General features: G+C 44.0%; 1 long non-coding RNA gene across 1 annotated transcript in view; it reads left to right on the plus strand.

Moving 5' to 3' along the window:
* Positions 1-564: 564 nt before the first annotated feature.
* LOC138674025 (uncharacterized) overlaps positions 565-15,814 on the plus strand; it is a 136,253-nt gene continuing 121,003 nt past the window's right edge. The window contains exons 1-2 of the long non-coding RNA XR_011320435.1: positions 565-953; positions 9,634-9,681. This is a non-coding gene — a long non-coding RNA (uncharacterized lncRNA). The remainder of the gene's footprint in view (positions 954-9,633; positions 9,682-15,814) is intronic.

Consider the following 15,814-nt stretch of genomic DNA (forward strand, 5'->3'; position numbering starts at 1 on the left):
GGCAACTTGTAACAGACCCATGAGGGAACATGGCGGCTACATGAATCTCTGAGGTAATATTGCTCCCAAATAAGATGTGAGAGCTGAGACTACACTAATACATGATGAATGTGGAGTAGTATATCAGCCATGTCTGCAGGGAAGTACACATTAGGGAACATGGCAGCTACATGAATTTCTGAGGTAAAATTGATCCCATATATGATGTAGGAGCTGATACTACACTAATATATGATGTGTGAGGTGAATGTGCTCCCATCAGCTATAATGTGAGGTGATAACCCCAGTATTATACTCCCTGAAACTGCAGACATGTTTCCTCCTGTCCATCGAGTGAGAGAAAGAGGGAGAGCCAGAGTTGCCTCCCCTATATAAGCCCCACCCTCCTCACAGTAATGCACCAGGCACAATCATCTAAACTCCTTCCTCTTAAAGGGAAGGTGCCGCGTTTTAATATTGTAAAAAAAAAAAACAAACCTCTTTAATTCCTTATTTTCATAAGTTATTTTCAAGTGCATAGTATTTATTGTTTTTTTTTTATTCATTTTTTTTTCTGCCACTGGGCGCCGCCATTTTCATTTGCAGGACTGTAAGTGTAGCTGCACGACACTTACAGTCTTCACATACGGCTGCCCTGGGCATAGGACTCAGCAGTCGGCGTCCGACCCCATAGCTACCATTATAAGCTTCTCTGCTCTGATGTGGCCACGCCCCCTGGGCGGTCTCCACATCACAGCAGAGGCAGGAGATCGGCGCCATCTTGCTTTAGCCCACAGTGGAGTGTACCTGACTGTGAGCTCCACTGTAGAGCCGTGCTGTTGGAGGGGCAGCTCCATCTGTCTCCTCTCACACTCAGCAGCCATTCCCTGTCCTCTGCTGCCTGTAATCTCTAGAATCGCTAGAGAGGGTGAAGTGCTGTGGTCTGATGTCCTCTTATCTGGAGCTGCAGAGAGGTAACAGAGGGGGATGGGGGAGAATCTCTGTGCTGCTCCGACCTCACTGTAGCTCCTCACAGGACATCAGACCCTGCATCTATCACTATACTGTGCTGAGCCATGTATCTAATCCTCTCCTGTGCTGACCTGTGTATCTAATCCTTTCCTGTGTGGTACTGTCTGCTGAGCCGTGTATCTAATCCTCTCCTGTGTGATAGTGACTGCTGAGCCGTGTATCTAATCCTCTCCTGTGTGATACTGTCTGCTGAGCCGTGTATCTAATCCTCTCCTGTGTGATAGTGACTGCTGAGCCGTGTATCTAATCCTCTCCTGTGTGATACTGTCTGCCGAGCCGTGTATCTAATCCTCTCCTGTGTAATACTGTGTGCTGAGCCGTGTATCTAATCCTCTCCTGTGTGATACTGTCTGCTGAGCCGTGTATCTAATCCTATACTGTCTGCTGAGCCGTGTATCTAATCCTCTCCTGTGTGATACTGTCTGCTGAGCCGTGTATCTAATCCTATACTGTCTGCTGAGCCGTGTATCTAATCCTCTCCTGTGTGATACGGTCTGCTGAGCCGTGTATCTAATCCTATACTGTGTGCTGAGCCGTGTATCTAATCCTCTCCTGTGTGATACTGTCTGCTGAGCCGTGTATCTAATCCTCTCCTGTGTGATACTGTCTGCTGAGCCGTGTATCTAATCCTATACTGTCTGCTGAGCCGTGTATCTAATCCTCTCCTGTGTGATACGGTCTGCTGAGCCGTGTATCTAATCCTATACTGTGTGCTGAGCCGTGTATCTAATCCTCTCCTGTGTGATACTGTCTGCTGAGCCATGTATCTAATCCTATACTGTCTGCTGAGCCGTGTATCTAATCCTCTCCTGTGTGATACGGTCTGCTGAGCCGTGTATCTAATCCTATACTGTGTGCTGAGCCGTGTATCTAATCCTCTCCTGTGTGATACTGTCTGCTGAGCCGTGTATCTAATCCTCTCCTGTGTAATACTGTGTGCTGAGCCATGTATCTAATCCTCTCCTGTGTGATACTGTCTGCTGAGCCGTGTATCTAATCCTCTCCTGTGTGATACTGTCTGCTGAGCCGTGTATCTAATCCTATACTGTCTGCTGAGCCGTGTATCTAATCCTCTCCTGTGTGATACTGTCTGCTGAGCCGTGTATCTAATCCTATACTGTCTGCTGAGCCGTGTATCTAATCCTCTCCTGTGTGATACTGTCTGCTGAGCCGTGTATCTAATCCTATACTGTGTGCTGAGCCGTGTATCTAATCCTCTCCTGTGTGATAGTGTCTGCTGAGCCGTGTATCTGATCCTCTCCTGTGTGATACTGTCTGGTGAGCCGTGTATCTAATCCTATCCTGTGTGATACTGTCTGCTGAGCCGTGTATCTAATCCTATCCTGTGCTGAGCCGTGTATCTAATCCTCCTGTGGAATACTGACTGCTGAGCCGTGTATCTAATCCTCTCCTGTGTGATACTGTCTGCTGAGCCGTGTATCTAATCCTCTCCTGTGTGATACTGTCTGGTGAACCGTGTATCTAATCCTATCCTGTGCTGACCTGTGTATCTAAGGCTATGTGCACACGTCCGGATTTTTAGCGTTTTTTTTTTGCGGAATTTCGCCATAAAAACGCTATAAATCCACTAAAAAAACGCTAACATTATGCATCCTATCATTTAGAATGCATTCCGCATTTTTTGTGCAGATGTTAGCGTTTTTTTCCGCAAAAAAAACGCATACCGCAAAAAATCCGGACATGCTCTATCTTTTTGCGGATTTCCTATCAAAAAGGACATTCCGGAAAATAAAAAAAAAAGAGCAAAAATCCGCGCAAAAAACACGCAAATTCCGCAAGAAATCCGCGCAAAAAAAGCACGCGGATTTCTGGCAGAATTCTCAGGATTATGTCAGGAAAAAATCCTGACGTGTGCACATAGCCTAATTCTGTGAAATACTGACTGCTGAGCCGTGTATCTAATCCTCTCCTGTGTGATACTGTCTGGTGAACCGTGTATCTAATCCACTTCTATGCACTCCTCTCCCCCCTGCATATCTTTCCCCATTGCACACGCAACTCAATGTGTACGATAACAGGAGCTGCGGGCGTCATGCTGTATTATGGCATTATGTGAGATCTATATGACGGTATTATGTGATCTGTATGGTGGTATTATGCTTGATCAGTATTGTGAGAATTATATGGTATTGTGTGTGATCTATATGGCGGTATTATGTGAGAACACTGGCAGCATTATGTGTGATCTATATGGCGGTATTATGTGAGAACACTATGGCAGTATTATGTGTGATCTATATGGTGGTATGTGAGAACACTGGCAGTATTATGTGTGATCTATATGGTGGTATGTGAGAACACTGGCGGTATGTGTGATCTATATGGCGGTATTATGTGAGAACACTGGCAGTATTATGTGTGATCTATATGGCGGTATGTGAGAACACTGGCGGTATTATGTGTGATCTATATGGCGGTATGTGAGAACACTGGCGGTATTATGTGTGATCTATATGGTGGTATTATGTGAGAACTGTATGACAGTATTGTGTGATCTATTTGATAGTATTGTGTGTGATCTATATGGCGGTATTATGTGAGAACACTATGGCAGTATTATGTGTGATCTATATGGCGGTATGTGAGAACACTGGCGGTATTATGTGTGATCTATATGGCGGTATGTGAGAACACTGGCGGTATTATGTGTGATCTATATGGTGGTATTATGTGAGAACTGTATGACAGTATTGTGTGATCTATTTGATAGTATTGTGTGTGATCTATATGGCGGTATTATGTGAGAACACTATGGCAGTATTATGTGTGATCTATATGGCGGTATGTGAGAACACTGGCGGTATTATGTGTGATCTATATGGTGGTATTATGTGAGAACTGTATGACAGTATTGTGTGATCTATTTGATAGTATTGTGTGTGATCTATATGGCGGTATTATGTGAGAACACTATGGCAGTATTATGTGTGATCTATATGGCGGTATGTGAGAACACTGGCGGTATTATGTGTGATCTATATGTGGTATTATGTGAGAACTGTATGACAGTATTGTGTGATCTATTTGATAGTATTGTGTGTGATCTATATGGCGGTATTATGTGAGAACACTATGGCAGTATTATCTTCAGAAAGCGGACTCATTCTATGGTGGTTCTGGCTGAGCACCTGCACGCGGGTCTGGGGTAATAGAGGGGGCAGCATGACCTCCAGTTAGGTGCAGTCAGGGCTGGTGAGGCAGCTGAAGAGAGGGGTCTCATTTTTATCGTTACTATATGGCTACATTTCCTTCCCAGCGTCACCCCTTACTTCGCCTGTCGCCTCCCTTTCACACATCGCCAGGACAGGATGGAGAAGACAAGATCTGAGGAGGGGAATGGGGTCTGCATGCAAAGTCTGGATCAGACCAGGCCATCAATCCGCAGAAATGTTTCCTGGATTTCTGTGGAGCAGACGGTCCATCCATGTGTATAAAAGACAGCGCTCTATGTACAATCCCTGGCTGCTCCGCGCACCAAACAAGGGGCCCCCATAGACCAGCACACTGCTCTCCTGAAATACTCTGTGCTGCTGTCACCCTGCTCCCTCCACCACATATCTCCCAGAATCCTTGCTGCCTGCCATCCTCGGTGACTGTCTACTTGTCAGTATAAGGCTGCTTTCACACTAGCGTCGGTACGAGCCTTTCGCAGTGCGTCGTACCGACGTATGCTGTGAAAGAAATGTCCGACGTGGGCAGCAGAAGCAGTCTTACGACGCTTCCGCTGCCCCATTGTTAGGTCTGGGCATGAGGGGGCGGAGTTTCGGCCGTGCATACGCGGTCGAAAATGGTGGACTCGACGCACAAACGTTACATGTAACTTTTTTTGTGGCGGCGGTCCACCAAAACATGACGCAACCGTCGCACGACAGTTGTGACGTGTGGCAATACGTCGCAATGCGTCGGTAATGTTAGTCTATGGGGAAAAAACGCATCCTGCAGACAACTTTGCAGGATGCGTTTTTTCTCCTGAATGACGCATTGCGACATACTGCCAAAAAGGCTAGTGTGAAAGTAGCCTAAGGCTGCCGTCCACTAGCAGTATTTGGTCAGTATTTTACCTCAGTATTTGTAGCCAAAACCAGGAGTGGGTGATAAATACAGAAGTGGTGCATATGTTTCTATTATACTTTTCCTCTATTTGTTCCACTCCTGGTTTTGGCTTACAAATACTGAGGTAAAATAGTGACCAAATACTGATAGTGTGACGGCAGCCATACTCTGCAGTCACAAACAAAATGGCTGCTCACTGGGTTCCTGAATCTCATCCTCTCTAATCCCTTAGCAAACACCCAGAAGGAGAGGAGAGGAGACATCACATGTCAGCAGACTCCGCCCATAATTACTGCAGTGCTGTAATGTGAGCTATTTCTACACTAGGTTTTTCTGAAATTTCAGCAGCTGCTCCCCCTAGTGTTGAAAAGTGGAAATTCCAAAACTTTTCAAATTATTTTTCATATTTTACTAAATTATAAACAAATGATAATATTTTTTAAGAAAATGTAATCATTAATTCTTTACATTTTTACAATTTCTGAAAAAAATTTTTTTTTGATGGCACCTTCCCTTTAAAGCAACAACACTCTTGTTTAAAATCTACACTGCAATACAAAGAAAGGCTGCAGGAGTTCTCAGTCCACCCATCCCCAAGTCATGTCCACCTCCGTCTAGTCTCCGGTGGTTTCTAGAAGTTTATATAAACCTTCTGCCTTGCTTTACAGTACCATATAACGGTTGTTATTTTGGTTAGATTTTCCAAAAAATGAGGAAGTCTGGTGGAAGAGCCCGTGGACGGTGGTTGCCACCTGGTACTGATGGTGGTGGTGCATCTGGTGGTAGTGGCAAAAGCACAATAGCACCTAAGGGTGCGAACTCTTCATAAAACCTTCATTAAAATGAACCAATCATGAATTTCAAATTATTTTGCCCCACCTTCCCCTGCTGACACGTAGCTTGCCTGAAAAATGTCTTGATTTTGGCCTCCTCTTACTGACTTCTCCAATTCCTCCATTTGCAGCTGCTGAATGTCCACCATAGGCTATTTTTATTCCTCCCTAAATGGGCTGACTCCCCCCACAGGGCCGGTGTCACCACTTGGTGCAAGCACCCGTGCGAGTGCCGTTTGCCTGGACGGGTGGGTGGGCCCACTCTTGGGCGACGGCACTGGCACAGGGTCCCTAATAGTACAATGAAGTGTCTCTGACGGTGGTGGTGCACAACCAACATCAGACACACCGTCGTAATATGAGGGGCCCTGTGCCAGTAACGCCGCCCACGAGAGAGTGTTCCCCCCCTGTTCGAACAGTGCTCTACCACTTGCAATACTTACCTCTCCCTGCTCCACCACTGTGTAGTCTGTGCTGTTAAATCCTTCAATGGCACTGCCAATACAAATTTGTTGAAATGATAGATGATAGTTAAAATATACAGGGGCCCTGGCCTCCATTTAGACCAGTTAATACTTTGCGCCTACTACCACTTTCTGCCACTCAGCATAGGAGCCCACCCCTGTATCTATCTATGCCACTTGTTTATTTATGAACAATTTTTTGGCAGACATTTAGCCTACTTTATTATTTGTGCCTACTAACTGTGCCTGCCACTCATTACAGTTTTCCTCCACTGAACAAAGCAATGCCGCCTGTTTAGTCCTGTTATCAATTTTGAACTGCATTTAGCCTACTTTATTATTTGTGCCTACTAACTGTGCCTGCCACTCATTACAGTTTTCCTCCACTGAACAAAGCAATGCCGCCTGTTTAGTCCTGTTATCAATTTTGAACTGCATTTAGCCTACTTTATTATTTGGGCCTACTAACTGTGTCTGCCACTCATTATAGTTTTCCTCCACTGAACAAAGCAATGCCACCTGTTTAGTCCTGTTACCAATTTTGAACTGCATTTAGCCTACTTTATTATTTGGGCCTACTAACTGTGTCTGCCACTCATTACAGTTTTCCTCCACTGAACAATGCAATGCCGCCAGTTTAGTCCTGTTACCAATTTTGAACTGCATTTAGCCTATTTTATTATTTGGGCCTACTAACTGTGTCTGCCACTCATTACAGTTTTCCTCCACTGAACAAAGCAATGCCGCCTGCTTAGTCCTGTTACCAATTTTGAACTGCATTTAGCCTACTTTATTACTTGGGCCTACTAAATATGTCTGCCACTCATTAGTTTTCCTCCACTGAACAAAGCAATGCCGCCTGTTTCATCCTGTTACCAATTTTGAACTGCATTTAGCCTACTTTATTATTTGGGCCTATATCTGTGTTTCCTCCTCATCCTGTCCATTGCCTAGCCACTGCTAGATGAGTCTGCTGGTACATTGACCCAGACCACTACTTTCATCTTGCACTCTACACAGCCAGAATCTGACCCTGCTGAAAGTCAGGTTCCCCTTCCCGCATACTATACCACCTTACATGGGGACAAAGAGGAAGGTGCAGAATAAAGTGCAGGTTCCTTCATCAGGTGGGGGGCATACTCGATGGCGACGTCACGGGCCCCTCATAGTACGCAAAAGTGTCTCTGCCAGTGGGAGGCGCCACCCGCCGTCAAACACACCGCCCTACTATGAGGGGCCCTGTGCCAGTGCCAATGAGTTGGCCCCCCCGCTTGCTCAGGATCACAGCACTTGCAAAGTTGAAACACTTACCTCTCCCTGCTCCACCACCGTGACGTATTCCGCGTTTCCTGGGCCCATGAAAATCTTTAGCCAGCCCTACCCCCCCACAACTTTAGCCAAATGACCCCCAGCTTTCTGTCATACCGGCCTTCTCTGACGCTGCGGCCGCTCTCAGCATCGCACCGGTTCCCCGGTTCCTCCTGCTGCTGCTCGGGGATTCCGGCGTGGTGACCGCGCTTCCTCCTTCCTCCGTCGTGTGCCTGCTCCACACATGCGCCTTAGGACGCGTGCACGCGCTCCTTCCTCCTCTTAACCCCTTCCGCGCTTCTGGGTCCTCCAATCAGGGTACTTTCTCTGGCTATATCAGGCGTCTCCTCCATAATGGAGGCGCCTGATTATTGTGTGCTGTTTGTACACTGTTCTGGTCCTGTTTTGGTTCGGATTCTTTTCCGTTCCTGTCTGGTCTGCTCTCGCAGGCTTTATCTCATGTTAACCTCTTGTCTCCCTCCATTGTTTAGTCCTGCCTCCCGTAGTCCGTTCTTTGTTTTTCCCACTTCCATTTTCCCACTGTTCAGTTTGTCTTCTCCCTTCCTCCCTCTCCTGTCTCTCCTAAGAACCGTCCCTCTTGGCACCGGCTGTTGCGGTACTTGTCCCCCTCGGGCTTGCTCCCAACTATCCCTGTATAGGGGTTTTCATCTCGGGTTCGCTCGCCCCTCGGTGCGTCAGTACCGTGACCCAGAGGGTCCACTCTCTTCTCATCTTACTCAGACATCACACTTTCAATGCCTAACTATTATTATAAAGTAAATTAAGATTGACAAGCTTAAGTAATAAGAATTGATGTTTTTGGCATTAAAATGGGCACTGTAGGTGTTTTCCTGTCCTCCACTCACTGCCGACTTTGATTCCCCATTGACTTGCATTGGGTTTCGTGTTTCAGTCAGCCCCCGATTTGTCGCAATAATCGGCCGATTTCACCCGACCTGACTGTTGACAAAGTCGGGATTCGCGAAACCCGACTTGATCCGAAAAAAGTAAAAGTCGCTCAACTCTACTGGCGGCTGTTAACTATTGACGTGCGGGTGCGTGCCCGCACGTCAATAGCATTACATTGCCGCAGCACATGTAATGGCCCGGTGAGCAGATGAGACGAGGCCCGATGCGGGCCCCCTCTGCCCACTGGGCCTCATACGCCAGTCAGGGCAGTAATGCCTTGATGGCGGCCCTGAGTGTGAGACATGTGACCATATGCATGTTGACGCATAATATAGATTAGAGATGATATGGCGTGGTGCGCATCATCATGAGCCCACTCCATCATGTGACCTGGCATCCCCGGCAGTTAATCAGCAAGCCGGCAGTGCGGTCATGGCAACAATTGCGTGCCAGCAAACTCCAATAGCCGATGGCAAGCCAAATCTGGAGGAGGGGTTCAACCGATGAATGAGGGGGAGAGGTGAGTGAATTAAAAATGCATATAACCAAATAATGTTCAGATATATTAAAGAGGTGATGATGAAGGGAAAGAATTGTGAATTATGTAAAGAAGTGCATGGAATATATAATAGGGTGCTGAGGTAAAGAACAACTAAATAACTAGTTGGAATTATATCTGTGTCTAGGTGGCTAAATAATATTAATGGATAGTGATGATTTAAAAGTGAGACTAGGGGGTATACTGCACCCCAAACATAAGGGGTAAGAAATAAATTAAACATAGCTAAAGTCTGCGGAATGGATTTGTGAAGGAATACATAAGTGTGGGCTTGTGCTGAAAAATATGGGTCTCAAGATCATTCCCGTATATACACTGAGATCTCTACCCAGAAATGCGTTGACACAGTCAAAATGTAGTCGTCTAATACATATTGAAGTACAATAATATGCAACAGGACTGTGTGTTAAAAATTCAATAACAGTTAGGTAGGGATTGGTAATAACCATACTAAACATCTTCTCTTTCTTTCCAGGATAACAGATCGATTGCAGGAAGAAATCTTTTGACTTCTATGACAGAGGTGTGTGCAGAAGATTTTTTGCTTTGGCAGTTTCTCTGTCTTTATACACACATTGGGTCAAGGAACACCTTGATGGAAGGATAAAGTCATCTAAGTAGCAGCACAAGCGGCATCCAGCTGTATCCAGATGATATAGGGTACATTGAAAAGTGACATCACTCTGCCCGGCATAAAAGACAAGAGATTATTATGGTATCTATAAATAGAGAAATAGTGTAAAGAAAGAAGACTAAAATGTTTGATAAAATAATAGATTAAAAACACCTAAACCTCCTCCCTCTAAAACACCTGTATGGAACCATATAAATCTCATAATATATTTCAAAAATGCGCTGAAATCAAAATGTCTATTATGTCTGTGTAGGGTAATACTTTTTAGCCTTAAAACACATTTGCTTTCCATTTTGGAAAGAGATCTACTCAAGTTACCCCCTCTAGGGTCCAGGGAAGCCATAGCAATACCTTGTACTTTTAAAAGGCTGAAGTTGGTTTGATGGAACTGATGAAAGTGTCTTGGCAAAGTTTTCAAGAGCGAGGAATCTTCAGCTGTCGAACTTTTCTCAATGTCTCGAATATGCTCTCTGGTGCGAATTTTCAATTCTCGTGTTGTTAGACCCATATAAATGTTTCTGCAAGGGCATTCAAGCATAGTAAATTATGCCCTCAGTGGCACAGGTTATGTAGTGTCTGATCTGGTAGGTACGGTTTCCATAAGAATTGCAGAGCATCTTTCTTTTGCTCATATTTGAGCAGGCTTTACAATGTCCACAGGGATAAAATCGCTTGGTCTCTCTCTAGCCACTTTTTTTAAAGTATTTTGGGAGGTTCATAGTGACTTCGAATGAGTAGATCCCTAAGCTTTTTAGATCGTCGTGCCGTAATTAGAGGAGTGTGAGGTAAACATTTTTGCAATACCGGGTCCACTAGGAGCACTTGCCAATGTTTGATGATGATGTCAACAAATTGTGGCCACTGATTGTTATAATTTGTAATTAGTCGGATTTGGTTCTTGGTTTCTTTTTCTTCCGTTTTGTTGTTATTAAGCAGTTCATCCCTGGGGTTATTTTTAGCTCTTTAGTAGCCTATGCGGATTTATGTTTTTACTGTACTCTCTATTTTTGAACGTTCTACTGAGTTCTTTAGAATGTCTTTCAAAAAGATCACAGATTGATTGCCTCCATGCCACGTCGCATTGATGCATTAGTTGATGTAAAAGGAGCCCCGACCAAGTATTGAGTGCATTTACTGAACATGCATTTCAGTAGGCCAACATTTCGGATGTTAAAATCATTTTTCAAGCTGGTGTTATAAAGTATTCAAATTTACTGAGATAATGACTTTTAGGTTTTCATTGGCTGTAAGCCATAATCATCAACATTAACAAAAATAAAGATTTGAAATAGATCACTCTGTGTAAATTGACCTTTGATTTAGTAGAACCACATGTTGTCAGAGAGTTGTAGCCATAATATAGATGGTAAAATGAGACCATATATAGAAATATAGACAGAATATGTAGTTATGTATTTATGTACTAATATAAAATTGGCTCTTTTAATGGATAATCATGTACTTCAGAAATACATTCCCTTTTATATAGGAAGGGTGTGGTCCACCTGGGAGAAGTGTGTATTTTATATCAGTGCTACATTTGTGCAATGCCCTTTTTAGCATTGCACTGCTGAGTAGTCTCATTATCATTTATTATGTGCTGTGTTTTGCTCTTTGTACTATTTGTATTAAAACATTTTTTTGTTTCCTTTATTGGAGTCTAAACAGCGATTGTCTCCTTAGTTGCTTCGTTCTTCGAGTGTAATGACGGTACTAATTAATTTCTCTCCAAACAGATTGGCCTCATTTATATGGAGCAGAGGGTTAATTAGCACACCTGAGCTGCACTTCCTTATTCTAAGCCCAGTTCCTGTCTTGTTGTACATCTGCAGGCATCTGTCGTGTTACAAAATATTGTAAAAGGTAACACCTTGTTAATTAAAGCCTGACTGTGAAAAAGGCTCATCTGCATAATCCTCTTTTTATGTAACTTAGATAAGAAAAAGAAGGTGACATGATTTTGTCATCTCACATTAAAATGCATTTTGAAGAGACACAAATCAAATGTCTTGTGGAACCAAGTACAAAACAAGCTATTATATGGTAATTGTGGATTTAAGCAGTATATGCTTTTGTAATCTACATTTAATGATGAGAAACAAAAGAATGCATCCAACTTTCACTGGATTGATGTTTAGCATAATAGGGCATCATTAAGGCTACGTTCACATTTGCGTTGTTGGGCGCAGCGTCGTCGACGCATACCGACGCATGTGTCATGCACCCCTATCTTTAACATGGGGGGGCGCATGGACATGCGCCAGTATGCGTTGTATTGCGTTTTACGACTCATGCGTCAATTTGACGCACCAGATAGGGCGCGGACGATGCTACTTGTAGCGTTTTCCCTGCGCCAAAATTCATGAACATTACTATTTTATGTCAACGCATGCGTCAAAAAACGCAGCGTTGTGTATATGCGTTGTGGGTTGCGTCGACGACGCTGCGCCCAACAACGCAAATGTGAACGTAGCCTAAAATGGTATAATAGCACCTACATACTCAAAAACTACAGCACAAATTATAGCAAAATTCCCTATACTACAACATAGCTTCCAGACTAATGACTCAAAGAATGCCCACACATTATAGGTGAGCAAATTGGTCCATTGAAAATGGAATTTGTGTAGAAATGTTAGTAATTATCTGAACCCAGCAATTTTAAACAATTTGCGCTTCTTTTCACAAATTGCCTAAAACAGGTGCTGCCATTTTTTCCACGGAGTTCAATTACATTAGTCAAAGAAAGCTCACATGACCTTGGGCACAGTTTTGTTTGTGTCCCCAAAATGCCTTGCTATAGCAACATATGGTACAGCACAGCCAATCAGCAGAGACTATCATGGCTAGTATAAATGCAGACACAGGAAATGTAGCAGCCATTTTTATAGTGAATCTGGATAGTGAGAGAATGTAACAGTTACCTGTTGTGGCTCTCGGTTCCTAACCCTTCGGCAAGAGCCCTATGTGCAACTCTGCATCTACATCACCACTAGTGTTGAGCATTCCGATACCGCAAGTATCGGGTATCGGCCGATACTTGCGGTATCGGAATTCCGATACCGAGATCCGATACTTTTGTGGTATCGGTATCGGATCAATAGGGATGTGTAAAATAAAGAGTTAAAATAAAAAATATTGATATGCTCACCTCTCCGGCGGCCCCTGAACATCACGCTGGTAACCGGCCGGCTTCTTTGTTTAAAATGAGCGCGTTTAGGGCCTGCGAATGACGTCGCGGCTTCTGATTGGTCGCGTGCCGCTCATGTGACCGCCACGCGACCAATCAGAAGCCGCGACGTCATTCGCAGGTCCTAAATTCCTAGAATTAGGAATTTAGTGAATGAGAATGACGTCGCGGCTTCTGATTGGTCGCGTGGCGGTCACATGAGCGGCACGCGACCAATCAGAAGCCGCGACGTCATTCGCAGGTCCTAAACGCGCTCATTTTAAACAAAGAAGCCGACCGGTTACCAGCGTGATGTCCAGGGGCCGCCGGAGAGGTGAGCATATCAATATTTTTTATTTTAATTCTTTATTTTACACCTCACTATGGATCCCAGGGCCTGAAGGAGAGTTTTCTCTCCTTCAGACCCTGGGAACCATCAGGATACCTTCCGATACTTGATGTCCCATTGACTTGTATTGGTATCGGATATTGGTATCGGCGATATCCGATATTTTTCGGGTATCGGCCGATACTATCCGATACCGATACTTTCAAGTATCGGACGGTATCGCTCAACACTAATCACCACCTAAGACTTTTTAAGGCTGAAGCTAGCCTTATAACTAAGGTATACAGTATATGTACACTACGATTCCAAAGTTTAGAGTCCCCCAGACAATTTTGTGTTTTCCATGAAAACTCCTACTTTTATTAATCAAATAAGTTGCCAAATAAATTGAAAATCTAGTCCAGACATTGACAAGGTTCGAAAAAAAGATTTTTATTTGAAATAATAATGTTCTCCTTCAAACTTTGCTTTCTTCAAAGAATGCTCCCTTTGCAGCAATTACAGCATTGCAGACCTTTAGCATTCTAGCAGTTCATTTGCTGAGGTAATCTGGAGAAATTTCACTCCATGCTTCCAGAAGCCCTTCCCACAAGTTGGTTTGGCTTGATGGGCACTTTTTGCATACCATACGGTCAAGCTGCTCCCACAACATCTCAATGGGTTTGAGATCTGGTGACTGCGCTGGCCACTCCATTGCAGATAGAATAGCAGGTGCCTGCTTCTTCCCTAAATAGTTCTTGCATAATTTTGAGGTGTGCTTTGGGTCATTGTCCTGTTGTAGGATGAAATTGGCTCCAATCAAGCGCTGTCCACAGAGTATGGCATGGTGTTGCAAAATGGAGTGATAGCCTTCCTTATTCAAAATCCCTTTTACCTTGTACAAGTCTCCCACTTTACCAGCACCAAAGCAACCCCAGACCATCACATTATATCCACCATGCTTGACAGATGGCGTCAGGCACTCTTCCAGCATCTTTTCAGTTGTTCTGCGTCTCACAAATGTTCTTCTGTGTGATCCAAACACCTCAAACTTGGATTCGTCTGTCCATAACACTTTTTTCCAATCTTCCTCTGTCCAATGTCTGTGTTCTTTTGCCCATATTAATCTTTTCCTTTTATTAGCCAGTCTCAGATATGGCTTTTTCTTTGCCACTCTACCCTGAAGGCCAGCATCCCGCAGTCGCCTCTTCACTGTAGACGTTGACACTGGCGTTTTGCAAGTACTATTTAATGAAGCTGCCAGTTGAGGACCTGTGAGGCGTTGATTTCTCAAAATACAGACTCTGATGTACTCGTCTTGCTGCTCAGTTGTGCAGTGGGGCCTCCCACTTCTCTTTTTACTCTGGTTAGAGCCTGTTTGTGCTCTCCTCTGAAGGGAGTAGTACACACCATTGTAGGAAATCTTCAGTTTCTTGGCAAGTTCTCGCATGGAATAGCCTTAATTTCTAAGAACAAGAATAGACTGTCGAGTTTCACATGAAAGTTCTTTTTTTCAGGCCATTTTGAGAGTTTAATGGAACCAACAAATGTAATTCTCCAGATTCTCAACTAGCTCAAGGGAAGGTCAGGTTTATAGGTTCTCTAATCACATCAGCCAAACTGTTTTCAGCTGTGCTATCATACTTGCACAAGGGTTTTCAAGCGTATTCTATCCATCCATTAGCATTCTTATACAGTTAGCAAACACAAAGTACCATAAGAATACTGGAGTGATGGTTGTTGGAAATCCGTCTATACACCTATGAAGATATTGCATTACAAACCAGACGTTAGCAGCTAGAATAGTCACTTACCACATTAGCAATGTATAGAATATATTTCTGAATCATTTAATGTTAGCTTCATTGGAAAATCCTGTGCTTTCCTTTAAAAAAAAGGAGATTTCTAAGTGACCCTAAACTTAGGAACGGTAGTGTATATACTGTATATACACTGCTCAAAAAATAAAGGGAACCCTTAAACAACAGAATATAACTCCAAGTAAATCAAACTTCTGTGAAATCAAACTGTCCACTTAGGAGGCAACACTGTTTGACAATCAATTTCACATGCTGTTGTGCAAATGGAATAGACAACAGATGGAAATTATTGCCAATTGTCAAGACACACTCAATAAAGGAGTGGTTCTGCAGGTGGGGACCACAGACTACATCTCAGTACCAATGCTTTCTGGCTGATGGTTTGGTCACTTTTAAATATTGGTTGTGCTTTCACACTCGTGGTAGCATGAGACAGACTCTACAACCCACACAAGTGGCTCAGGTAGTGCAGCTCATCCAGGATGGCACATCAATGCGAGCTGTGGCAAGAAGGTTTGCTGTGTCTGTCCGCGTAGTGTCCAGAGGCTGGAGGTGCTACCAGGAGACAGGCCAGTACACCAGGAGATGTGGAGGGGGCCATAGGAGGGCAACAATCCTGAAGCAGGACTGCTACCTCAACCTTTGTGCAAGGAGGAACAGGAGGAACACTGCCAGAGCCCTGCAAAATGACCTCCAGCAGGCCAC

The sequence above is a fragment of the Ranitomeya imitator genome, chromosome 4, assembly GCF_032444005.1.
Source record: "Ranitomeya imitator isolate aRanImi1 chromosome 4, aRanImi1.pri, whole genome shotgun sequence".
Classification (NCBI taxonomy): domain Eukaryota; kingdom Metazoa; phylum Chordata; class Amphibia; order Anura; family Dendrobatidae; genus Ranitomeya; species Ranitomeya imitator.